The sequence below is a fragment of the Monodon monoceros genome, unplaced genomic scaffold, assembly GCF_005190385.1.
Source record: "Monodon monoceros isolate NGI ecotype Baffin Bay Population unplaced genomic scaffold, NGI_Narwhal_1 Super_Scaffold_14, whole genome shotgun sequence".
In the NCBI taxonomy this organism is placed as follows: Eukaryota; Metazoa; Chordata; class Mammalia; order Artiodactyla; family Monodontidae; genus Monodon; species Monodon monoceros.
In genome coordinates this window covers 5,064,300-5,090,108 of record NW_021703770.1, presented here as the reverse complement: position 1 = coordinate 5,090,108, position 25,809 = coordinate 5,064,300, and the positions used below count along the sequence as shown (strand labels likewise).

The window sequence follows — 25,809 nt, the reverse complement described above, 5'->3', positions numbered from 1 at the left end:
CCCCTCCCTCCCCGTCAGCACTCCACCTTCACGCCCTGTCCGGACGCAGTTCTCTCACAGAAAAGTAGGATAATAAGGCCATAATGTTGTTTTCCAGAGGTAAGTGAAAACACCTTAAATGTGTTACTGGTATTTGGGGGAAAGGGAGATTAGGCTGGGGGTGGTGCCCGGGAAGGGTGGTGGGTACGCTAATTGAACCTCGGGATTAAACTCTCCGGGCCCTAACGCTGCCTGCCCCCTGGCAGAAACATCACAGAGGTCTCAGAAGCGGCTTTGAGGCTTTTCCAGGGCTCGGAGATGATCCTTTGGAGCCCAGGTACGATGATACCTGAGTTTGTCCCGGCCTCACAGTAATGGGGCCACTGGGAGTCTTTCTTCTACAGAAGAGAAAGGTGGGGCTGGCAGGCAGCAGGGGCGAGGCGGGTGCAGCAGGCAGCCGGGCAGCCGCAGGAGGCTCTGGCCGGCGCTGGGCGAGCCAGGTCTGAACCTCAGAGAGGGCTGCTCGCAAATGAGCTCAGCCCTGGCGTGGTGCCTTCACCCGACAGCCACTGGCTGTTAGGGGCATTTTGAAGTCAGACAAATATATCTCCCAGCGGCCTGGAACGGAGCAGGAAGAGGCACAGAGAGTGGGATGACAAAGCACAGAGTCGAAAGCTGCTCCTGCTGGTTTTGGCAAAAGGGAGGGTGGGGAGAGGTAGGAAAGAGCCCACCCTGAGCTTTACAGGTGCTGTCGGGGAGCACAGCCTTCCTGCACCGCTGTTTGCCCGGACAGGGAGCTCAGGGTTGGAAGGGACCTTGGTACCAGCCGGTGCAAGGATGCTGCCGCTGGGGCCAGTGCAAGACGGTGGAATCCAGCGCATCACATCTCTGCTGCAACTCCTTCACACACCCCATCTTTCCCAGGCTCCGAAGGAATTTATCCTCCTCCTGCAGCCCTTCAGACAGATGAAGGCAGTGTCTGAAACCTCCCCCTACTCTCCCCCTCCCCCAGACCTTCCATCTTCTTCATGATGACCGCCATGTCATAGTGACTGTCATGTGGCACCATGACTGGTGAGCTCCTGGGGAAGGAATGTGGTTTGCCTTGTGTTTATGAGGGAAGCATCTCATCCTGGAAGTCCAGCTTCCCTCTGGCTCTGAACTTTAGGCAAGTTTCTCCCCATCTTTGAACCTTAGTCACCCAGCTGTCAAATGAGGGGATGGACTGGGTGACCCTCAAGTGCCCCTTGCACCTCCCATGCCCAGTGGCCCTCTACCCTGGCCACGCTACCAGAAACCGGACACTGGGCTGATGGGTTCGACCCCCTGTGGCTCCCCCGATGCCTCTGGGGTTGGTGTTGAAGCGAGTTAAAATGATTAGAGGGGCTCAGAGCACACGGGATAGGAGACAGGAAGTTAATACCCCAGGAACCAAAGGCTCTGGAGACAGAGTTGGATCTGTATTGGTTTCCTGTGGTTGCTTGAACAAATGACCACAAACGTATTGGCTTAAAGCAACACAAATTTATTATCTTACAATTCCGGAGGGTTGGAGGTCTGAAATAGGTCTCACTGTTGGCAAGTCTGCGTTCCTTCTAGAAGCTCTGAGGGAGAATCCGCCGTTTGCTTGCCTTTCCAGTTTCTAGAGGCTTCTGCATTCCTTGGCTTGGAGCTGCTTCCCTCATCTTCAGATCCAGCAAGTAGCAGCTCCCAGTCCCTTCCTGACCCTGAGGATCACCCTTGAGCCTTGCTTCTCCACTTTAAAGGACCCTTGTGATTGCATTGGGCGCACCCACACAGTCCAGGATAATTTCCTTATTTTAAGGTGTGCTGATTAGCGATCTTAATGCCATCTTAACAGCCTCTTGCTGTATCACATCTGTATCCACAGATTCTGGGGGATTAGGACATGTGCATCTTTGAGATGCCATTCTTTTACCTTCCATGAGATCCACACCCCAGCTCTTAAAAAAGCCAAGAAACTGCCCAGGCCTGTAGCCTGATCTGTGGCCACTGACCCCATAAATAGGATGTGGTCTCTGGCTGCACGTTCCCATAGCCCCTCCCTTGTCCACCATGGATCACTATGCACAATTTATTATAACTACTTTTTAAAAAATAGATCTTTATTGGAGTATAATTGCTTCACAATACTTTGTTAGCTTCTGTTGCACAGCCAAGCAGATCAGCCATATGCCTACACATGTCCCCATATCCCCTCCCTCTTGAGACTCCCTCCCACCCCCCCATCCCACCCCTCTAGGTGGTCACAAAGCACCGAGCCGATCTCCCTGTGCTGTGCGGCTGCTTCCCACCAGCCAACTGTTTTACATTCGGTAGTGTATATATGTTGATGCTACTCTCACTTCACCCCAGCTTCGCCCTCCCACCCCATGTCCTCACGTCCATTCTCTATGTCTGCCTCTTTATTCCCTCCCTGCAAGTATGTTCATCGGTACCTTTTTTTTTTTTTAGATTCCATGTATATGCGTTAGCCTACAGTATTTGTTTTTCTCTTTCTGACACTCTGTATGACAGACTCTAGGTCCACATATAACTACTGTTTAATAGCTTCCTCCTTAGATTATAACCTCCATGAGTTGGAAACAGGGTCTGTCTTGTTCAGTCTTTTACCCTAAGCACGTAGTGTATTAGTCAGCATTTAACGTGTTAACAAACACCGGCCAAACCTCGGTGAGTTACATTGTTTTATTCAATGCTGCAGATTGAATTCAGGTCTGTCCCATGTGTTTTCACATTCAAAGACCCAGACAAAGGCAAAAGAGCAAATAATTGACAATAATAATACATTCTGCCCCCTTAGGATCTGACAAAAATATTACCTGCCGGATAGATGAATGAATAGATGAGCTGCCATCTGTAAAAAGAGGGGAGAATCGGGAATGATTGGCCCATTCCTGTATATGACCATTTCTTTTAATTTTTTAACAAGTTTGCCAGGAGGTCTTATAATTTCTGTCTCCAGACGAAACACCATCATGCTGGAATAAGAATTAAATCTGGTTCTCTCTGGCCCTAACGTCCATGCCCTTCATCTGATCTATTTTTCCTTGAAGAATTACTTGGAGGATAAGGCGTGCTAAAATGTTGTCTTAAAGGAACGAAGTTTGATGAATATGAATATGTACTGTGGAAGCAATAAGGAGCTGATTCCTTAACCCTTTCGAGTCCTGTTTTACGAACATAAGCAATGTTCAGAGAAAGAGCCCGCGTCCGGGTTTCTCATCCATTCAGATCCTTTCCCACTATGTCTCTCTAGGCCAAGGCTTGACATGTAACTGGTGAAAATTACATTTGCTTTTCACTGTCTAGTAGGATATAAGAGTCAACAATTCAGTAATCCAATTGTCTGGTGCCAATTTCATTTGAAATAGTTGCTAATAAAATCGAAGAGAAAACTTCAGCAAATCTGGAAACAGATTACAGCAGAACTCAGTGGCACGATGGGCTGATATTAAATATTGTTTCAGTGCTTGGGATCAGATTTCATATTGAATCTCAATGAATGCTGGGTCACAGGCTTTGGATTAAAGCCAGGCAGAGTCAGGTGTTCTGTCATTCATGGTACTTGGATCCTGAGCTGGGAGCTGATGCCTGAAGCAACTTACCTGTCTCCACCTCAGGTTCACCGTGATTAAAGATTTGCATTCAAGAATAGCAGTACCTGAAATTAAAGTAATTCTACTGAATATTCCACTTACATCCTCATGCCATCACTCATAAGTGGCACGTCCTAGAAAGTAAATATTATTTCCCTCGTATGGCAGAGGAAGAATTTGATTCTTGCCCAAATTCACACAGATGGTGAGGGACAGAGCAAGGATTCAAACCTTGAAGGTTTGTCCAAGGGAGTTGATCATCCCCCTGGACCACACTGCCTCTTAATCTGTCCCAAATATTGGTCGCCATATCATATAACTGAGGGTCAAAATCGACCTTGGATAATCCTATTTAGCTTTCTACACTGATTAGTTTAGTTATATTACTGCCACAGTCCACTTCACAAATGTTGCACAGGAAAAGCTGAACGTAATTAAAGTAACCAACTATTGATGTGCGTCTGCAAAGCTGAGCACAAATTGAATTTTTAAGCAACATATCATGTTTTATATGCAAAAACATTTCTATTAATTTGTTTATTCAACAAACATTTATTAGTGCCTTGTTGCTGACAGGCACATAATAGGCCCTGAGAACAGAGAGATAAGTGTGACCCAGCACCTGTTTCGAGAAGCCGAGGCTCTAGTGAGGGGAGACGAACCAAGGAAACCAGTGTCATGACGAGGCTCCCCCTCTGCCTCTCTTCTCCTCCGCACGCTATAGACCATCCTGTCTCTGGATTCCTGCCCCAGAGCAGTCTGCAGCCCGTCCGTGTTCTTTGCTTTAGCCAGCGAGTCTGTACTATCTCCAGACAGTGGTTTGTTCTCATCCCGGCTCTGAGGGTCCCCTGACTCTTTGCATAAGTACTTGTTCTCAGGTCACGTAACCCAAATGTCAGTCGTGGTCCCCTGCCCCCGGGAGACCCCGGTGCAAAAATGTCAGCCACCTTCAGATACTTCCCTGGCCCACGGAAATCCACATGCACCTGTGCTATTTCTGCTAAGCCCAAGAGGCTAACTTTCCTCAGCCTCTAAGTCTCTTAACTTTTTGTTTGTGCTGTTCTTACCTACCCCGTGCTGACCCCAACGTGAAAGCAAGCTTGTTCCCCACTTCTGCGTGACACACACACACATACACGTGCACTCCTCTCACAGGAAGCATGTATGAGTTTGGTAAACTTTTCTGAAGGTTTGGCAGCTGCAGGAAGGGCTAGCTAGCGTCATACACTGCACAGCTTCCTGCAGACCAGTGTCAGCGTACACAGAGAGCTCCTCGTCCCCTTCCCTTTCTATCCTTAGTCTCATGTTCAAGCTCAGTCCAGAAACCTTTCCCATACAGTGGCCGCTTGGCCACCCCTCAGGCCTGGGAGTGTCCGTGGTGCTGTCTGCCCAAAGGAAGACAGACTAGGTAAAAAGTCCTGGAGGCCCGGCAAGTGGATGGGTTAGAGGCTGCCTGGGCTGGGAATTCTGGAGTCCGGTGCACCCAGAACACAGTGTGGAGGGGATAGTTGAGGATGCCAGTGGAATGTCCCCTTGGTCCCCTGGGGAGGAGGTGGCTGGAAGAGGCCAGAGCAGGTCTTCCCAGAGCACAGGAGCCAGGTCACCTTGGTCTAAGGCAGTACTGTTACTATCATTGTCTCCATTCTTACGGACGAGGAAACTGAGGCACAGAAAGATTCAGTAACTTGCCTAAGGTCACAGAGCTAAGAAGAGGCAGAGGCAGGATTTGAACTCGGGCAGGCTGGTTCCAAAGACTCAAACATTTACTCTACTGACTCTCAAAGACAGGGTCTCCTGCCTCCTGAAGCCCAAGATAATTGTGTGTGTGCGCGTGTGTGCGCGTGTGGGTGTGATGGGTGTATGTATGCATGTGCATGCATGTTTAAAATGATTGCTGTCCTCCGTTCTGTGGGCTACATGCTAGGAAAGCAGAAAGCCAAGGGACAGGGGTTGCCCAGGGGAAAGAATCCCTGACCTAACTGTCCCGGGGAAACAGTGTCTGAAGGAGGAGGTCAGGGAAAGTGACCCAGGGGACATGACACAGGGCCTGAGACTTAAGGGGAGGTTAGGGAGAAGGTAGGGAAGGGAGTTTGAGGCAGAGAAAACACCATGTGCAAAGGCTCAGAAGGCTAAGAGCATAATGCTAGAATATCATTATCATTCATGCTTATTGAGCTGGTTACTCTCCACTCTTCATTACAACCTATAAAGGAGGTATTGCTGTTAATCCCAGTTTTAGGAAAAATAAAACCTGAAACTGAGGTTCAGAGATGCTAACCCAGGTAGTAATAGGATCACCCCGAGGTCAGTCAGCTAGTCAAGGATGCAGCCTGTGTTTTTACCATGGCAGGGCTGCCTCCAGCTAGTCATGAAATGTTTGTTGAACTGGGTTAGTTGGATTGAGTTGGACTGAGAGGGAGGCAGTGGCCAGGGCACCACACACTTGGTCAGGGAAGGACTCCCCAAACGTTCCCCATGAAGTCCCTCTTAAGGGGCTCAGGACCAACCGCCCCCCCCCCCACACACACACAGTGGTAAGTGGCTAGTAAATGTCAACTTTAATCTGAACAATTCAAAGTTTGCTTGCTAGACTAAAGTATCTCACTGCTTGTTTTAAGTTAACCACAACATCAGATTCATTAATATTCGGCACAACTCCCACTGCAGGAGGGCATCTGTGTTTTCCGTATCCTGCCCAGCACACTGCGGAGGACCCCATTTGAGAGCAGCGGTGTGAGCGATGGAGGCACAGGGCGGCTTGATTAGATTTCCCTTCTGAATGAACATTTTCTTCTCTTGTCTTATCTACACTGATCAAATTAGCTGTCAACTTGCTTCATTTTGAGGGGTGGATGCTACCGGCTTCCACTGGCAGAAATTCTTTTATTCTTCAGCCCCGTATGAGGCACCCCAATGAACTTCAGGATAAACGTTTCAGAATCAGGCTTTCACTGGAGCTCGCGGTGTTCGTTCGGGTCTGTTCCTTATCTCCTTACCAACTGTTGGGGGCAAAGCCCAGGGCGGCCTCCTGCCTCCTTATGAGCCCAGTAACCCCAACCCAGCCCATTTCCTCCTGTGCCCTACCTCGCCCCGCTGCCTTAACCTAGGAGCTGAGATACACATAGAAACTTCCATTCTGCTCTTCCTCCTGGGTCTTAGGGCCCATGCTGCCTCCTTGGCTCCCTTGCGAGGACAGGCTGCCTGCCTTCTTGGATCGCTTCAGGAACAGCCTCTGGGCTGTTGTGAATGATGATGCTGTGCCCATTAGTGTCCAGGTACCTGTCTGAGTCCCTGCTTTCAGTTCTTTGGGGTATAGATCCAGGAGTGGAATTGCTGGATCATATGGTACTGATCTGTACTTTTCATACCAGACTAAAAGTAGCAAGAATATAAAGTGAATCGTTTTGGATACAATCCTTGCCCAGGGCTGTAGGACCAAGCAGGGTCATGCCTATTGTCAGCCAGTGAGGGTCCCTCTCCTGTCCAGTGGGAAGCCCCTGACCCCTTAGGATGGAACATTCAACAGCTATCACACGTGACGCCTACGTAGTCTTTAGTAAACAGGAAAATGCTTATATTTCCATAAAGTATAAAAAAGCAATAAAAATTGTCTACGTACAGTGTGATGTCTAAGACCTGAGGAGGGGCAGGAATCTTTGCTAGACCCCTCTTTCAGGGTGTAGCTCTCAGAAATTGGATTGGTCAGATTCCAGGCTGTTGAGTGACTGCACCCTGAAGGTCAGGACATGCGTGTGACCCCCTCTTCTCTCTCGCCCTTACTTAATAGGATTCTCTTGCCCTCTCCTCTCTTAACACCCACGGCGGAAGTAGTAAGAGATTCTCTTGCTTTGACTTGCAGGTGATAGTCAAGGTGTGATAAGGTTGGAAACCTGGTTTGGGTTGAGGTGGTAGAAGATCTCTTAGGCTCCTACTTGAGGCCACCTGTTCTAGTCCAGCTTCCCAGAGTGCTCCTTTGGGGTTGGAACCCAGGTCAGCTGACAATAAAATATTACATTAATTTTTGCCTTATATTGTTTCTTGTGTATACAGTTGACCCTTGAACAGCACCAAGGTTAGGGATGCAGTCCCCCATGCAGTTGAAAATCCAAGTATAACTTATAGTCAACCCTCTGTATCTGTGATTCCTCTGTATCTGCCATTACGTGCCCGTGGATTCAACCAACCTCAGATTGTGTTGTACTGTCTTATTTATTGGCTAAAATTTGCGTATAAGTGGACCTGTGCAGCTCAAACCTGTGTTGTTCAAGGATCAGCTATATATCTTCCTTATGGATCTCACTGGGAAGGACATCTATATTTGGACTAAGACTCAGATGGTCCTGTATTATTTGGCCATTATATCATCTTGATGCCACTGAACAGCACCCCAGTCCAGTCTTTATTCCTTTATTTAACATACGTTTATTGAGCACCTACTGTGTGACAGGCACTTGAAATACATCAGAGAACCAGGAAGTTGAAAATTGCTAACCTCATTCTAGAGAGAGATGAAAGACACTACATGGAGAAAAGAAAAGTAAACTATATAAGATGTCATATGGTGACATAAGATGTGAATAAAACTTTGCCTGTGCAAATGCCAGGAGCAGGAGGGTGCGACGAGCAGAGACTGTGGCGGGGGGTGGGATGGTAGGAACGGGGCGGAAACAGAGGGCCAGGTCAGGCAGGTCCTTGTAGGCCTTGTTAGGACTTGGGCCTTGACTCGGACTGAGGTGGGAGCCATCGGAGGTGGACACAACCTAATGTCTACTTGCAAAGGCTCCCCCTGGCTGCAGAGATGACAATACAGTCTAGGGAGCAAGGGCGAAGCCCCAGAGAGGGGTTTGGAGACACACAGCAATTCACTGAGAGTCCAGAGAGGGGTCGTGAGAAGTGCTCAGTTCTGGTTTTATTTGGAAGGTAAAGGCAACGTGAGTTTTTGATGGATTGGGTGCGGAGCATCAGAGAAAAAATATTTCAGCCTGTGAAACAGAAAAAAAGGACTCATCATTGAAATGAAGTGGGAAAAACCATAGGAAGTGAAGTTTTGGAGGGCAAGTCCCTGATACCCCTTAATAAATACATTTTTTATGTGCATGAGGACTATTTTGGAATTAGAATTGGACTCTGCTTTTTACTAATGGTATAAATATGATTAAATTGTTTAACCTCTTGACCCTCAGTTTCCTCATCTATACAACGGGAATAATAATAACTACCTTACAGGTCTGTAGTATGGATTGGCAATAATCTGGTAAAATACCTTGCACAGTGCCTGATGCATAGGAGACGCTTTGTTTATGTTAGCGAAATAAGTGCTTGAACAAGTGAAATACCTGTGGGCTTGATAAGTAAGTAGGAAAGGCCAGAATTATGGACACTGTATGTTCACTCATTCACTTTTTAGTATGCATTTAAAAACACTGGGACTCGTAGAAAGCTTTGATTCCTAGTTCGTCCCATAATCCACCCAAAGGTGCATCACTTTTTTTTTTTGCGATACGCGGGCCTCTCACTGTTGCAGCCTCTCCCGTTGCGGAGCACAGGCTCCAGACGCGCAGGCTCCAGACGCGCAGGCTCAGCGGCCATGGCTCACGGGCCCAGCCGCTCCGCGGCATGTGGGATCTTCCCGGACCGGGGCACGAACCCGTGTCCCCTGCGTCGGCAGGCGGACTCTCAACCACTGCGCCACCAGGGAAGCCCCCAAAGGTGCATCACTTTGATGGAGATTTTAAACCTGTAAGAAAATGGGAAAGTAGCTGGTGAGTTGTTTGTCCTGTGTAGCTTGGCGATGGGCCAGAAAGACAAGGCAGCTATTGTTCTTGTTTCTCATCCAACGTTTCAGACAGAGAGAAGGCAGTTTGTTGGAGTCAATTATTTAAACCCTTCTTTCCATCTGCATCCAGGGGAGTTTGCAGCTGGCCTGGTTTGTTACCAAGTAATGAGATGGATTAAATGATCCAGTCAAACATAATGATTACTTCCTTGATGGCTAGAGCCCTGTGTTAGTTTTTTTGTTTTATCCCTCATAGCAGCACACCTGTGTAGGTAGAGCAGGTGCTTTACACATACGCCAGTAGAATTTTGTTTGTTCAGCAAACAGAGAACAACGCGGAGCCTCAAGTTGCACCTCACATCTCTACCCTCCAGGTGGTAGAGGTGCTAAGGCTCTGATTGTAAACATGCATTGGAAACCTATTAGGTGTCAGACCTATAACAGACCTGGTTACGACCTTCTCTCTAATTCTCCCAGTGACCCAATGAAGTATTATTATCCCTGTTTTAAGATGAAGACACTGAGCCTGCCAGTGTTCGATGATTTGACTTAAGTTTTACCACTGCTGTGAATCAGAGTCAGGACTTGAACCCAAGTCTGTCCAACACTTTTAATCACACCATGAAAAGAAAAGACTTGTTCTCACTTGAATAAATATTTTCTCATCAGCCAGCTGAGCACAGTAGAACCAGATTCAAATTCTATAATTCGCAGCCAACCAGTCTAGATTGAATTCAGTTCAATAGCTTCATTGTTTGAGCAACTAGAGGGTGTCAGATGCTGTTCCGTGCACTGTGCAGAGGCGAGGAAGACCCTCCTCTGGGGCCGCCATATGATCTAGGCAAGCTGGGAGCCCTGGACTCACCCTGAGCCTGTAGGTGCTTTGCTGGCTTTGAGTGGGCAAGGTCTGGGCAAGGGTGCTAGAGGGGATTCAGTTTCCATTTCGACCAGGAATGCTGAGATATTTTGATATTTGGGTGGAATGGAGATAAGGATGGAAAGATGTAGGGTTAGGAGAAAGGGAGGAAGAGAGGAAGAAAGGGAGGAAGGAAGGAAAATGTGAGTTACCTCTACCAGGGAATTTCTGTTCAATTTAAAACAAAGCCTTAGCTAGAAAGAATGAAACCACTGTGGTGAAATCTCAGAGAACAGTTAGTGGAAGAAGATGGTATTTGGGGATCTGAGACACACTCCAAAGATAACGAAAATACTCTGATGAGAACTCTGCCTATTTTAAGAATTTCACTGCAGTCAAGTACTAAAGAGAGAGAGAGAAAAAAGAGGGGTCAGATGCATTATGGGAAAAAGCACTTTGTATCAGAAAAATAATGGTGTTGTTATCCTTTCAACAGATCTTTAAATACAGTTTGTCCCTTTGCTTAATTAATTGCAGATTGCAGAGAACTTATTTTGTAATAAGACTTTGTTCTATGAACACTACCATCTAATGAAATATAGATTATTTCAGACTATGTTAGAAAATGTCTTCTGCATATACAGTCTGATTACATAGATATCAGAGCAAGCATGGGTTCCCTGGTTATATCTTTCCTTCCCCTGATTTCACCTTTGTGGATCTTCATTCAGTTGTTTTGTGTCTGTACCTGTTAACACAAAGTTAGAGTTAAGTTGTGTAAGAAGAAAACAGTTTTCAGATATTATGAGAAAACATTTTTTAAAAGGAGGGTGGGAATAAACATAATCCCATAATGGAATTACTATGATTGTTTTATTGTCAGTGGTTCATAATAGGATCAGAAAAAAGGGAAATAGTCAAAGCGTGTCTATTTGAGTGGATTTAATTGAATAAGATCACTGACCGCTAGAGGTGGACAGATCTTAGAAATAACCAAGCCTTATGCTGTGTTTGTGAAGATGAATCAGTTAGGTAAGGGAGGACCGTGACTAGTGGAGAAAGCTCAGCTTTGGAAAGAGGAGGCCCGAGTTTTCCCTCATCTCTGTCCCTTGCCTTGTACAACAGTCTTAAACCCTTGGGTCTCTATCTCCCCAACTGTAAACCGAGGACAGGACAAAGTGCTCTCCTTCTAGCCTGTCACTTCCCTAACCACCTGATTTAAGTGGGTCACCTGCTGTTCTTCATTCAGAGCACTTATCACCATTTGTAATTTCCATATTGATGTGTGAGCTTATTTAATACATGTCTTCCTCAGGGGACGAGCAGAGACCATAACTCAATGAGGATGCAGCCATCTCCCTGGTGCTCCCCAGTGCTCAGCATATGGTACCCAGTGATGTACTGAATGGATAAGCGAATGGACAATTGAAAAATGTTCTAATCATTATGGAGGTAGAGACTATAACCTGAATTTCCTGAATAGCTGTTAAAGGAAAAAGAAAAGCAAGCTGTTTTGGCTCACATAGAATCCAATGTTATTAAAATACATGTGGACTTTTTTTTACATAATTGGCTTTCTAGACCCGATATGTAACAAACTATTAAGTAATTTAACACTCTTTTTTACACTCTTAGCTGCTAAAAACACAGAAACTTGATGCTTCTCGTAAGTACAGGGGGAAATGCTCTGTATTTGAAGCCCTCCCCACCTCCACCTCCTTGAAAATTTTCTAGATAATACCTAGAGGAATTTTTTTTTCTAAATGCTGAAACTGGTTATCCATAAGCAGTAACTTTTCCTTTTGTATTTGAAGCTGCCACATCACAGAACAAATCAGCCTAGTACAAATCTGTTGGATATGAAATGTATGCAGATCGCTTAAGTAGCACACATTAAAAAGTGTTTTTTAACCGATTACATTGGAAAGACTTGCCCCAGACGCATGGCTACAACAGTAATGGGTCATTTGTCTGTTTATCCAGCTCACGTGTACAGAGCAGGAAAACACGGCCCAGGTGGGAGAAGGATGAGTGTTTGGAGGAGGCCGCTCTACAATGTGGAAGCCCCTCACTCTGGGAGCCCAGGGGAGGGACACCTCCCCAGAAAGGGCGTGCTATCCAGACGACTTCTCGAGGATGAAAGCGAGGAGGCAGCGGAGGGAGGAGGGCTGGGAAACAGGAGAAGTGATTCTTTAGAATATAGAACAAGGGCAGGAGGACGTGGCTGTCCCGGATCCCGGAGCACAAACATGAGACAGACAATCTGTCATGGGCTCACGGTCCAAGGGGATAGGGACAAGTAAATAGACAAGATGAATGCTTCGATGGGGGAGGTCAGAGTCTGGGATGGGCTCTGAAATGTGATGAGAAGTCATGGCCATACGCAGACTGAGGCTCACGTCATCAGTTCTGTGGACCACGGAAGGCTTACAGTGGACCTCGCAGGGTAAGATGTGAACACACAGAGTGAATAATTCTCAGGAGGAGGGCTTCACCGTTTAGTTCAACACCTCCAGCAGCTTGGAAGCTAAATGACTTTTGGCCTCAATTTCTGTCTCTGTGAAATAGGAATGATAACACCCTTTGGTAGCTACTCCACAAAAACTGATCTCAACTGCTCCCCCACCTCAATCCGAAGAATCCCAACATTTTGGCCATCTCCTAACCTTCCTTCTCTGAAATGCATCCTGATTCTTATTCCAGAAAATATGGCCTCCTCTGGAAAAGTACTGTTTTAATTCCGAGATTATTCAGACATTACTTCTGGCTGTGAAGAATAGAGCAATTCACACATGCCAGAATCACGGGAATCATTTTTCTCTCCTCGTTCCCCCTCGCCTCTTATCCAACATCATCCAGACTTGCCAATTTAGCAAATCCCCAGACCCGTGCAATGCACAAAAGGAGATGAAGGAGAACAAGAATGGAAAGGGAGGAAGGAAGGAAAGAGGTGAACTAATGGGGGTAGGATTATCTTGACAGGCGGAGGGAGCCTAAGGATACAGGAGAACACCCTTCCAGAAGGAGGTCTGCCGGGGGGGCAGGGGCTTGGAAAACAGGCTGCGGATGCCTGGGCAACATACTGCTGGACATGCCGCCCGTCCTCAGGGCCCCTCTGCCCTGTAAAATGAGGGCAGAGAATAGAATCCCCTCTACCGAGACACCGTGAGGGGTGAAGAGAGCATTCACAAAAAAGGCCCGGGTTAGGGCAAGTGTTCCACTCATGTGATAGCTACTGTGATTGTTCTGGATTTGACCGAGTGGTGAAGTGGGAAGGACCCAGGGTTTGCAGTTAGACCCAGGGTTTGCTTGGCTTTGAAGCCTGGCTGACTGGTTGTGTGAATGATCCCAAGGAGGCAGTCTTAAATTTTGGAGCATGCTTAGCACCAGGCAGCAGATGCAATCCAGCGTTTATTAAATTGCCTCCGATGCGTAAGCTCTCAGCGTGTTGATTGACATGAGTTCTTATTTAAAATCTACCACGCTGACTATATCTTCTTCATTCCTATTACCTTCATTCTCTTTATTATTGACGTTGTAATTTTCATTTTGCAGATGAGAAGACTGAGCCTCAGGGAAGTGACGAGGCTCTCCTGAGGACACAGGGCTGGAGAGCCACAGAGAAGGCACTTGAACCACATCTGGGCGTCTAGGAGGCCCGCACTGGTTCTGCCTCGGCTGACCCTCAAGGCTGATTCCTTACGTCCTAGCAGTTACCTCTTCAGAGGGGCCTTCCCCGGCCACTCCTCCTACGTAAGTCCGCTGCGTCATTCTTTGTCACGGTGCCGGCTCTTCTCCCTTCAGGGAGCTGATCACAGTCTGCAATTCTGTGTTCCTCTGTTCACGTAATAATAAGATGAATCCATCATTTATTGAAGAAATATTATCCTGATACGATTCTAAGCACTTTTCTTATATTATCTCATTATCTCTCACATTAGTCTTATGAAGCCAGCACTAAGCAATTGACACATGCTATTTTACCTTATTCCATAACAGTGCTGTAAAGGCGACATTAATATTTTCATTGTACAGATAATGGAACTGGGATACGGGGAGGTTAAGTAACTTACTCAAGGTCATAGAGCTGATAAGTAGCATGTCCGTCTCCTCCACTAAACTCTGTGCTTTATGAGGGCAGAGACCCTGTTCCAAAGCCTGAAGCAGACACATAATATACAGTCAGCAAACACTGAGTCAATAAAGAGATGAATACTAAGGAAAAAGAACATAGACAAGTTATTAAGTGGTGAGGAGGTGTTTCCTCTGTGCTCAGAAATAGCTGCTTTGTCTCTGACCACACTGAGTCCAGGCACTGGTTTAGGTGCTGTAGTCTGGGGAGTGGTGTGTAAGAGTGTGTGCGTGTGTGTGTGCATAATATTAGTTAATCAATCTCAGTATTTCTGTAAGGTAGGTATTTACAGTCAAGGAAACTGAGACTTAGAAAAGTTGTCAGTGGTCTTGACTCTTCAGAAATTAAAAGACTCTTCAATGATAAAAAGAAGGAAAAAAGAAGAAAATTTAAGCCACTTGCTACAGGCTAGGACACATCAGGGAGTTGAAAAGCTGGGTTCCAAAGTCTATGTTCTTCCTACTATGCCTCTGAGGCATCAGCCCTTCTTTCATTCAAAGTAGAACAACAGAGCCAGAGCCTTCTTCAGATTAGCACAGGCAAGAAGCATCATTGTGCATTGCTTAGTTAGAAAAAAGACAAACCGTGCTGTACACTTGGTTTCAAATTTTTTAACACTTAATTAGCTGGTACCATCTGTGAAATTCAGTCTCCCAAACTAGTTCTCTCTCAGACTTTCTCATCGTTTATAGACTTAGAGATACAAAAGGTAGAAGGGGGACTTCCCTGGTGACACAGTGGTTAAGAATCCGCCTGCCAGTGCAGGGGACACGGGTTCGAGCCCTGGTCCCGGAAGATCCCACACGCCACGGAGCAACTAAGCCCATTCGCCACAACTACTGAGCCTGCGCTCTAGAGCCCACGAGCCACAACTGCTGAGCCCGCACGCCATAACTACTGAAGCCGGCGCACCTAGAGCTGGTGCTCTGCAACAAGAGAAGCCGTGGCAACGAGCAGCCTGCGCACGGCAACGAAGAGCAGCCCCCGCTCGCCGCAACTAGAGAAAGTTCGCATGCAGCAATGAAGACCCAGTGCAGCCAAACAATAAATTAATTTTTAAAAAATCAACTGTTAAAAAAGAAAGGTAGAAGGAAAACTCTTCCATTGACTGAGTAACTATTGTGTAACTGAAGGAATATTTGATATAGGAATTAACATCCCCATTTTACAGATGAGAAAATGGAGGCTCAAAGAAAGATTAAATAACTTGACCAAGTCATACACACAAGGTAGTAAGGGAAGGAGTGAGAATTTCATTTCCTGTCTGCTAAATTTGTTGTTGGTGATCAGGAGGTATTGGCAGAGCTTTGTTTTGTTCACAAGATGAAAAATCAAAGCATTCTCAGGCTATCGAATGCCAAAGAGTGATGTCAGTGACTTGTATCAATGAATGGACCTCTTGATTTTGCTGACTTAAGCATTTTCTATCTTTTCCCCTGAACAAACACAGTTTTGATTTGCTTTTAGCTCCCAAGGGAAAACAGTGTCTCAGACCAGTACTGATCACAAAGGAAATCAATTGGTCAAAATTTGTTTACAGAACTGAGATTATTCTATTTATTCAAGAAGCCTTTATAAAGCACATACTATGTACCTGGCTCTGTTCTAAGCACTTATAAATATTAACTAATTTCACCTTCATAACAATCCGAAGAGGTAGGCACTATTGTAATCCCCTTTCTACAAGTGAGGAAACTCAGGCACAGAGATGTCAAGTAACTAATTCAAAGTCACACAGCTAGAGAGGAGCTGGCTCTTTATATTATGGTCTTAACCACTATACTAAACAGCCCTGTACTTGAACTAGGCTTGGATATTTCTTGGGCAGAAGCAGGGAGCAGTGGCTTCTGTATTGATTTTCCTTTTCCTGAAGAACAGGGAGCCACCCCTCATGAAACCTGTCATATACTTTGTTCCTGGTCAGATGCTCTGTTGTATCTACCCTAACAGGGTAAAGGAGGAAATTCCCACCCTCCCTTTGGAGGAGTCCAGGGAGGGCGCTGTCCATGCTCTCGGTACTGATCATGTAGGAAGGCTGCGGAAGGGAGCTCAGTATGTATTAAGCACACAACTGCATCTCAGTGCTTTACTTATAACAGGGTGTTGATGATAAGAGTCACATGTTGTTCTAATCACTTTTCATGTAACAGCTCATTTAATTCTCACAACAACCTTATACAGTGGGGACAATTTTCCTCTGCAGTGTGGATGAGAAATCGGAGATGCTAAAAGGTTAAGTAACTAGTCCAAGGGCACAGAGTTTGAAATAGCAGGGCTGGGATCTGAATCCAGTCATTCCATTTCCAGAACCTGCACTCCCAGCCCACTGTGCTTCCACAGAGTAGTAAAGGCGTAGGGACCTTGTGTCGCTTCATCTCATGTTCGTAACCAGCCAGCGAGACAGCTGCTTTTCCTCCCATGATATGGATTAGAGAGCTTGGTTCAGAGTGGCCTGTTAGCTTGCACTAGGTCACTGGCTAGTGAGTGGGAGAGGCATGGTGTAAAGTTCTGGGTAAGGGGCTCTAGACCTTTAACACCATGATGCCTCTCTGCCTCTGGACTCTCAACGGAAACCATGTGTTCACATAACCTGAACGTGGATGCCAAACACCCCAAGCAGAAAAGAGAATTAACCGGAGCGCAAATCCAGCAAGTCTGTTCCAGATAGTTAAGGTGAAACCTTTTACTGTAGCACATTGCAAAGTAATTGGGTCATTCTCCTTCTGCGCCTCTGGATCCATTCTCCACCCCTTTCAACACAGCTCTCTGCCCTGGGAGGCTGACATCTAGGGAATGCATCAGTTGGGCTTCCCCAGTCTCTGGCTTCAGTTTGGACTCAGTCGGTGAGGGGCACCTGCAGGACATGAGCGGGTAGAAGACTGAGGTCAAGGTGTGAAGTTCCCTGGCTCCTTCCGGGTCACATCACCGTTTGGCAGGGGTTATGCTCTCCGTCTGCAGCTGTTGCTCCTACTGCAAGTCTTCTCCTACTTCTACAGCTCTTGCGGGTTCTGGGACCTGTCCTCTCTCTTGCCTCCCCAGGCGTAGATTGGCAAGGTTACCCAGACTGCTTAACTCCTTCTTCTTAGTTTCCCTTTGCCCTGCACATACCTTGTAAAGAGCCCCTTTATGAAGCTCTCTTTATGACTCCTTCTGAGAGCACTGCTTGTTTCTTGCCAGGCTTCTAACCAATATACAAAATGATAGGGTGGACAAAAGGAAACACAAAACTCACTCTAGCACGATAAGAGAAAACACAGAATAATAATTTATTGAGCACTTTCTATGTGGTAAGGGCTGAGCTAAGCATTTTGAATGCATTAGCTCATTTCATCCTCACAACTGGCCTATTAAGTGGTCCTATTATTGCCCCCATTTTAGGATGAAAGGGAGGCTCCTCTCCAAGAACAAACAAGGTCATCGCGTTGGTGACATTGAGGCTGGTAGTGTACCTTTTCCTGCTCAGCGATGAGCAGGGGTGCGGTGCGGAGCCCGGGGGGCAGGAATTCAGCTTCCCAGGAAAGCCCTCCAAGCTACGGCTGAGCCCACAGAAGCACCTTTAGTGTCCGTGGGAAGGACCCTCAACAGGAACTACACTTGCTTTCCATAAAGTGACCCTCCCGGTTGCTTAAGGCACATTTCCTTCCAACACTCTCTTGAGCTGTAGCATCTGCCTCACCTGCACAAAGGAGCTGTTTTCTGCCCATGCCACCCCTCGTTCTGCCCACCCAGGGAAGCGGCCAGTCCTCCTGCCTTCCCTGCCCTGTCTATCCTGATTCCCTGGACCTTACCCAGCTGCATTCTAAGATGTGATGCAGTAAGGGTATTTCTGTTTTCTTTATTCAGCCAAAAAAAAAATACACAACTCTATTATTTTCTGTAAGGATTCTTTGTGAGTGCCCCTTGGAGTCTGGTGGCACGAGTAATAATAATTGCAGGTGCCACTTCGGGTAGAGGCTGTCAAATGCCTACCAAATATCCACTGTCCCCTATTCCGTACTGAGGAACTCCACTTTTGTTGGAGGTGCCAATGTGCCCAGGTAAAACACTATGTTTACCAGCTCTGCCCTGTGCAGATAAGGGTGTCCGTGTGTGATACAGTTCTGGTTAATGACACTTAAGCAAAAGCCATTAGTTGGGGCTTCCAAGAAAACTCCTTAACAGCTGAGCAGACTCGACAGGTGATGGTCATTTTCCCTTTAGCCCCTTTGCTCCCCCCCTTTTCCCTGCCTGGAGTGAGGTCAGGTGCCCAGGGTGTCATGGGGATAACCCATCCTGCCATCCTAAGGTGGGTGGAGCAGAAAGACTGAAGGAGCCTGGCTCACTGATGACATTTTGTAGCCATTGCACCAGCCCCGGGCAGCCTATTTTAGGCTTCACGTGGGGTGAGACCAGGACACATCTCTTTGGTTCAGCAGTTGACAGCTGCGTTTTCTATTCCATGCCCCTGAATCCCTTCCTCTGATCTGCACTGCCTGATACCATAGCTACTAGTCACATGTGGCCAACAAGCACATGAATTAAGGCTAGCATTATGAAGAGCCAGTGTTAATGTTATTTAATGTTAATTAATTGAATTTGAATTTAAAAATGCAAGCAGTGTTAAATGTTTTTCCATTAAACACAACTCTTCATTAAAATGCAGGACCACGTTTTACTTTAACTGCTGAGAATTCTGCTTCTGGATTGAGATGTGCTGTAGGTGCAAATACACACGTTTTCATAGTATAAAAATTTTAATGTAAAATATCTCATTAATATTTTAAAAATTATTGATTACATGTTGAAATAGTATTCTGGATATGTATGGTTAAACCGTCTTGTTAAAATAAATTCCACCTGTCTCTTTTCACTTTGCTAATGTGGCTGCTAGGAAATTTACAGTTATGCCTGTGGCTCATGTTATATTTCTGCTCTATGGCTATTCCATCCATTCTGTGCCCACTGAGTGCCAGTTCTCTGCTAAGCGCTTTACGTACGTTTATCTCAAGGAGATCCTAAAGGAACTCTTTGTGACGAGAGGTATTCCCTTCATTTCACAAGTGGGGAAAGAGAGGCTGGAAGAGGCAGCTTTGCCCAGAGCACCCAGATGACTAAGGGCAGGCCCAAGCCTCTGTTTGGTTGCTCAGCTGGTGGCTCCAACCATTACCTGCTCAAGGGTAACTTGCCAGGTCGAACTGGGCATGGATCACTGTGGTTTGTACACCTAAGTTGCTGCAGGTTGGCAGACCTGTTACCAGTGAGTGTGGCTAGGAAGACCAGGAGAAAATTGATTACCAGGATAAGATCTGACAGAGGAAGCTGGAACTTCCCCACATACCAGCTGCCATCTGAGGCTGGATCAAGTCCACCAAGATTGCCTGAGTACACCTGGCACCCTACTCCCCTCCCCTATCAAGAGCAAATAAGAGATTTTGAGGTGTTCCATATCACCCCGGTATAAACCCAGACAGGGTAGCAATGAGGGATGAGATTTGTGGGAAGGCTAGTGCCATGTTACACAGAACCCAAAGAAAAAAATCCAGAGACACTTAGGAAGTCCGCAGATGGGATACTGACAAAAGTCCACATTTGTTTTGAGATGAGATGTTTTCTCATGTAATTCAATGTACATGAGTATACAACTTCAACTTTATGTCTGTTTTTCTTCCACAGCCATTTTTTGATAAGATTGTCTCTCCATTTTTTAGCTACAGAAAAACACAAGCTGGCATTTTTATATGAGACCAGGATGTGTTTACTTTTGCAGTGGACTCTAAAAATGTCATCACCCCCTTGGTAGCTGTTTGGACACTAAAGGTACCTTGACACTTCCAAAAATATTTTGTTTTGTGATCATTTTGCCGAACTCAGACACGTGCAGTTTTATTGCAAAGTATTCTGCTAACGTGGACGGAATTGTTTTGCGTGTATCTCTATGCATACTGAGAAGAAAGAGTGGGTTAGGAGATGGACATAGATCTTTTTACTACTGTGGCAGTAATGTTTTACATTTCAACAGCGCCTTTCAAATCATGGCATCTTATAAAGTACCAGAGGTCGTGATAACTTGATGCATTGTTGAAATATAGCAAGTGCTTTGGCAGTCCAGCATCACATATCACACTTTTGGTCCAGGAAGTAGAGGATAGAGGGCTGCTGTTGCATAGAGGAAAACAATAAAACACATTGCTGTGATGGTTATATCTGGGAATTTTTCAGAGCACTTTTTGGGTTTTTTTCTGCAAATCTTTATTGTTCTCATCAGATCTCAATAAAACAGGAAGAGAACAGCTGCTATTAGCGCACCTTTTAGAAGCTCAAACATAGAGACAGAGAAAGATTTGGATTTTGAAAAGATTGCCAAGTCAGGCTGTGATGGGGTCAACTACATTGTCCCTGTCCCTTCTTCTCCCTGGCTCCTCTGTCCCCGCCTGACGGTGCCACAGGGCAGCCAACTGACCCTGGGCATGTCAATTCTTATTTTCCATTACTATTTTCTTGAGTGTTTATCTTCGAAGTAGAGAAAGGCTGAGCACAGAGAAACGTCCCTCCTTTAAGCCTTCCTTATTCTCTTGCTCTGTCTCCTATTCTATGTGTCTTCTGCTTTCTCTTTTTTCTTTTTGTTCTCTTCATCTTCTTTTTCTCCCTTTTCCCCTCTCCTTTCCCCTTTTTCTTTACCTCCTACCTTTTTCACTCTCTTTCACCTAAGATCATACTTCTCTGTCCCCTTTGCTGGGAACGAATTAAAATCCTATGTGAGGTTCCCTTTTGGTGGAGACCAGGTTCAACGCAGGGGTTGTCAATCTGGTTCAACACTAACTTTGGGGGGCATGTGCTTTCACACTTAGCCACTAGGGGGGGCCTGCGCAATATCTGTGGTTTTATTAGCTCCTGCAAGAAAGTACCAGGATGGCTCCCTTCCTGGAGAAAGAAGAAAGTGGCTGGACTCTAGCCGCTAGAGGAGCTGGATTTTCCATCCACCAACTAGCAAGAGAAGGAAACAGGCTTGTAGGGAACATGGATACAGAGACAGGATAGGAGTCTTCAGGTATGTGAGTGACTGGGCTGAAAGGTTTGATCCCATTCATCCTTAGACATGGCTGGAGGGTGTGTGTGTGTGTGTGTGTGTGTGTGTGTGTGTGTGTGTGTGTCCAATTCTCCACTGAATACTTTTAGGTCACTTAAATGTTCTGAGCAACTGTTTCTTCATCTCTAAAAACTGGTGACTTGTGAGCTAGCAGATCTCTGTGGTTCCTTCTAGTTGTATTTCTATATCTTGAATGCAGGAGGTTATGGAAGGTTGGTTGAATAAAGTAGGAGAGAGCCGCCAACAGACTAGCCAGTCCTCGGTGAAGGCGTTCCTGATTTATGGATGGACTTTGAACTTTGCAAAGGCTCCCAACTTTGAAGTTTCTCTGTGCCCTACTCCACGTGTGCTAAGCCTTTTCAGTCATTCTCAAGGTTTGAAAATGCATTTCCTGCTGTAGCTGACTGGAGCTGGGATCACAGTGAACATTTGTGGTGCCTTTCTCCCTGACACATGAATGACTGATTTCTAGGTAAGGCTGTGCCATGTTCTGCTGCTTGTCTTACACGACAAACTCATTTATCTCTGGTCGCTGGGAAGCGGTGCTGTTGGGGGACTGCATTTCAGGAGAAGTGGACTTGAACGAGTGTTGAGTACTGGCTGTGAACTGACCACCCAGCTGGGCACTGGGGCTGTGGAGGTGAGCAGGCTCCGAGGACAGCGTGGTGGCAAGAGCGGTCCACAGGTGCCCAGAAACTGATGTGTTAAGTGTGAACAGGAGCCCTTGACTGCTTAAATGCTGGTGGAGCGTAGAGGAGTGAGGCCCAAAACGCTTTAAATGCCATCAGTGCATATGACAAGCTTAATGCTTCAGTTGAAACCTCACAGAATCCTGGGAGGTTGGTATTTCCTCTCCCTGTGCTGAGACATCAAGTAGTTGGCTCAAGGTCACACAGCGAGTAAGCAGGAAAACCAGGGGCCAAATCGAGATGCCTCAGGCCAGTCAGATTGGGACACCATCACGCGTGGCCCTGCCGGGTCTCGTGGTAACTGGGATAGGACTCGCCTTTTTTAAACAAAAGGCATAGGAAGCTTGTAGTATGAGCAGCAATTCAGTACAAACGTGACAGCGACCTCACAGACCCTCTTCACGTTTGTTATCCTCTGATGACATGGAGTTTCTCTGGCTGTGTCTGACCCACCGCTGTTAGTGTCACAGAGGCCGGGGAAGTGTTGGCCATCTGTCTCCAGAGGTGGGCGTGGTGGTGGAGAGGGTGACAGGCGGGGACTCTGGCACACGCTGCCGTGTGGTGGCTGGCTGGAGATGGAGGGACTTGCCGTGGGAGCAGTGCAGTGCCTGAGATGGCCCAGTGTCACCTGGCGAGGTTGATTTGGGAAGTGCCCCTCTGTCTCTGACGCCGAGAGGTTGTCTCCTGACTTGTGGATGTGAGGAGAAAGGGCAGCTGGAGTTTCTTACTGCAGCTTTGGGCCTACGGTCCAGGGCAGACACAAACCATGCAGATGGAGTAAGTGGCCCAGTGCCTCTGGCTTGAAGCGGCTTTGGAGAAGCCTGTTTTGTGCACGGTTAGTCCTTTGTACCCAGAGTGGTGCGTGCACCAAGCCTGTGCTCAGCGAGTCCTGGTGTGCGCCTGGAGAGATCTCTGTCTGGCCCGGCAGTCGTTAGACCTGACTTGGAGCACTACCTATAGTTGCTTGAAGAAAATCCACGACCTTTCCCAAGACCCGATTTTCTCATCTTCAAAGGGATCAGAGGGTTAGTGCCTGCAGGATGGCCATCTCAGGAAGACCAGCAGAGTCTGGTCAGTAAGGCGTGGAGGTGCCCCACAGCCAACAGCTTGGCCAGGTTGGTGGCTGGGGATAATTTCATGAGCATCTCACAAAGACATTTGTCTCCCTTCTCCCTGGAGAGTCCCACATGGATACTTGCGGTGCTGGGCACCTGCCCTCTTGGAAGGTTCTGTGAGAAGGAGGGGCCGGAGCAGAAGATTCAGTGCTTTGCTGTCAGCTTCCCAGTGTACAGCCCTCCTCCCCAGCTGCTGGCGAGACACGTCTGCCAACTATTTGGATGCGGGAGGGGTGGGGTGTCCCAGACTGCTACCTGGGAGGGCAGGACAGGGAGGGCAGGCAGAGGAGGCTTTGGAGTCCCATGGGCCTGGGATCCCTTGCTGACAGTGGTGGCACTTAAGCAAGGTATTAAACTGCTCTAAGCCTCGGTTTCCTCATTTGTAAGTGCTGATAAACAGTATCTTCCCTACAGGGTGTTGAGAGAACTGAAAGTAGTGGGTACAAAGCCCCTGGCCTCCCACCTAGCACGCAGTAAATGCTTAATAAAAACAGCAACTACTCCAGGGCTGGACTGTCACTGGGGCAGAAGGCTGGAATGGAAAGGAGGGTCTTAGACCAAGTGGTGAGGGGAGCAGCTGAGCATCTGGTCCCCCTTACGGATCCCAGACTCTCTCCTTCTCCCTTCCTCCCTCGAAAAGTGGCTGCCAGGGAATCACACCCTAGAATGTAAATCCTGTGTTGTAAGGCATGGAAGCCAAAGGTCTGTGCATTCCACTCTAATGTTAAAGGAGAAAACATTTCCCCTCAGATCCTTCCAACTGCCCTCCAGGACTGCCAGCGTAAGTTGGGTTTTGGAGAGGTGGGCTCCGAAGCTCAGACAGGTTATTTGACTGAGGGTGCACAGTGGGTCCTGGAAGATCTGGGACTGCAGAGTGTCTGCCCAGCTACACTCTGGGCTCCTGGTCCAAAACAGAGATGTGTGGTCCCAGGTCCTTCATTCAGTCTGCTGGGGCGATGCAAGTGCCCCCAGGAGCTAAAGCTGGTTCAGAAAACCCAGAGAGCAGCCATGCCTAGGGGAAAAACTCAATAAAGAACGACTAAGCACTTCCTGTGTGCTGGAGACTGGGGATTTCATTGAGAGTTGATATGCTTAATCCTCACAATTCTCTTAGGAAATAGGTTCTATTATCATTTCCACTTTACAGATGAGGAAATCAAGAGGTGAAGTAACTTGCCCAAGATAACACAGCTAGTGAGCAGCTAAGCCATGATTCTAAATGCGGGCTGTCTGGGCCCAGAGGCCACACATTTAACTGTCGCACCTGACTGGCTCTTGCAAGTTTAGCCCAAAGAAAGACGTGAAGAAGATTCTTACTGGGGACTCTGAAATGGCACCTCACCTGGAGCCAGGCCTGTCTAGGGGTGGAGCTTAAGAATGAGGGAAGTCCGGCTGGGACTCAGGGGCAGCTTAGAGGTCCTTGATTTCCACTCCCAGCATCTTTGGGTGTAGAGCTGCCTCTGTTTATATCAGGAGTACAGGAGGTTGCCTGGGGGGCTGGGAGGAAGATTCACTCCCCGAGGAGTGTCACTCCCGGAGGAGTGGCATGCCCATGGCTTATTCCTTCATCAGATATTTCTGGTGCCTCTCCATCTGTCCTAGTGCACTAAGCGCTGGGAACTTTCCCCATAAAACAAAACTCTAGCCCTGTCCCTGAGATGCTCGTGGTCTGATGGAAACAGAGTTACAGCTCTCTGTGAGCGAGGCTTGATCAGCGCTGGTGGGACACAGAACAGTAACCAGCTTTGCTGGGGAAGTCCGGGAAGGCTGTCCAGGGACAGTGACATTGAGGTCAGGACTTGAAGTGGGGATTTGGTGGGGCAAAGGCAGGACAGATGCGGAGTCTTGGGCCTGCTGGGGAACACTGACTCTACACGGGAAATCTGAAAACGGCCTGATGGAGGATTTATCGGGGATGGGGGTCGGGGCGTGTATGGACGGAGGACATCAGTACCCACGTGTGTCCAGGGGACGGGCCTGGGGCGCAGCTCCCTCCTCCGCATCCGGGCACAGCAGGTTTCTGCGCGAAGAGAATGACAACCCGGCGGCAAGTCGGGATGACAAGGCCGACCTGAAGGGCACGCGCTTTTATGTAATCGACCTCGGTACCGAGGGTCTCGGGGGTCGGCGCTGAGCGCGGGAGGCGCCGAGGGAGGACGGCGTGCCCACGTTATTTCCTAGCACATAGGAGGGGACAGCAACGCGAGATAAGTTAGGGAGCTTAAAGAGCAGGGCGGCTCGCCCCTCTGCCTTTCCCCAGAGCCCGCTGCGCCGAGCGCGGGCGCTGCTCGGCGTCCTCTCTCCCCGCCCGGCCCCTGACCCGACCCGGGGGCCAAGCGCGCAGCCCTCTTCTCGGAACCCCTCGCTGGGTGGCCTTGGGCGAGCCGCTTCACCTCTCTGGGCCTCAGTTTCCCGGTCTTTGCGTCTGGCCACGCGGTAGCCGAGCCGTGGGGCTCCCCGCGCGCCCCGCGGGCCGTGGGAGAGCGGGAGGCGCCGGGACGCCCCTCCCCGGCCCGTCCGCGCAGCCGAGAGCGGCACCCCCCCCTGGCGGCGCGCCGCGGCGGGCGGCGGGGCGC

The 25,809-nt window shown here is 47.7% G+C and overlaps 1 protein-coding gene across 3 annotated transcripts in view; it reads left to right on the top strand.

Moving 5' to 3' along the window:
* KHDRBS3 (KH RNA binding domain containing, signal transduction associated 3) overlaps positions 1 to 25,809 on the top strand; it is a 272,767-nt gene that overhangs the window by 8,127 nt on the left and 238,831 nt on the right. The window contains exons 3-4 of one of the 3 annotated variants that reach the window (XM_029222869.1): positions 11,547 to 11,683; positions 13,787 to 13,984. The gene's annotated coding sequence lies outside the window, so the exon portion shown is untranslated. Of the gene's footprint in view, positions 1 to 59; positions 100 to 11,546; positions 11,684 to 13,786; positions 13,985 to 25,809 lie in introns of those variants that run through there. The other 2 variants (XM_029222872.1, XM_029222870.1) reach the window with 2 other exon arrangements.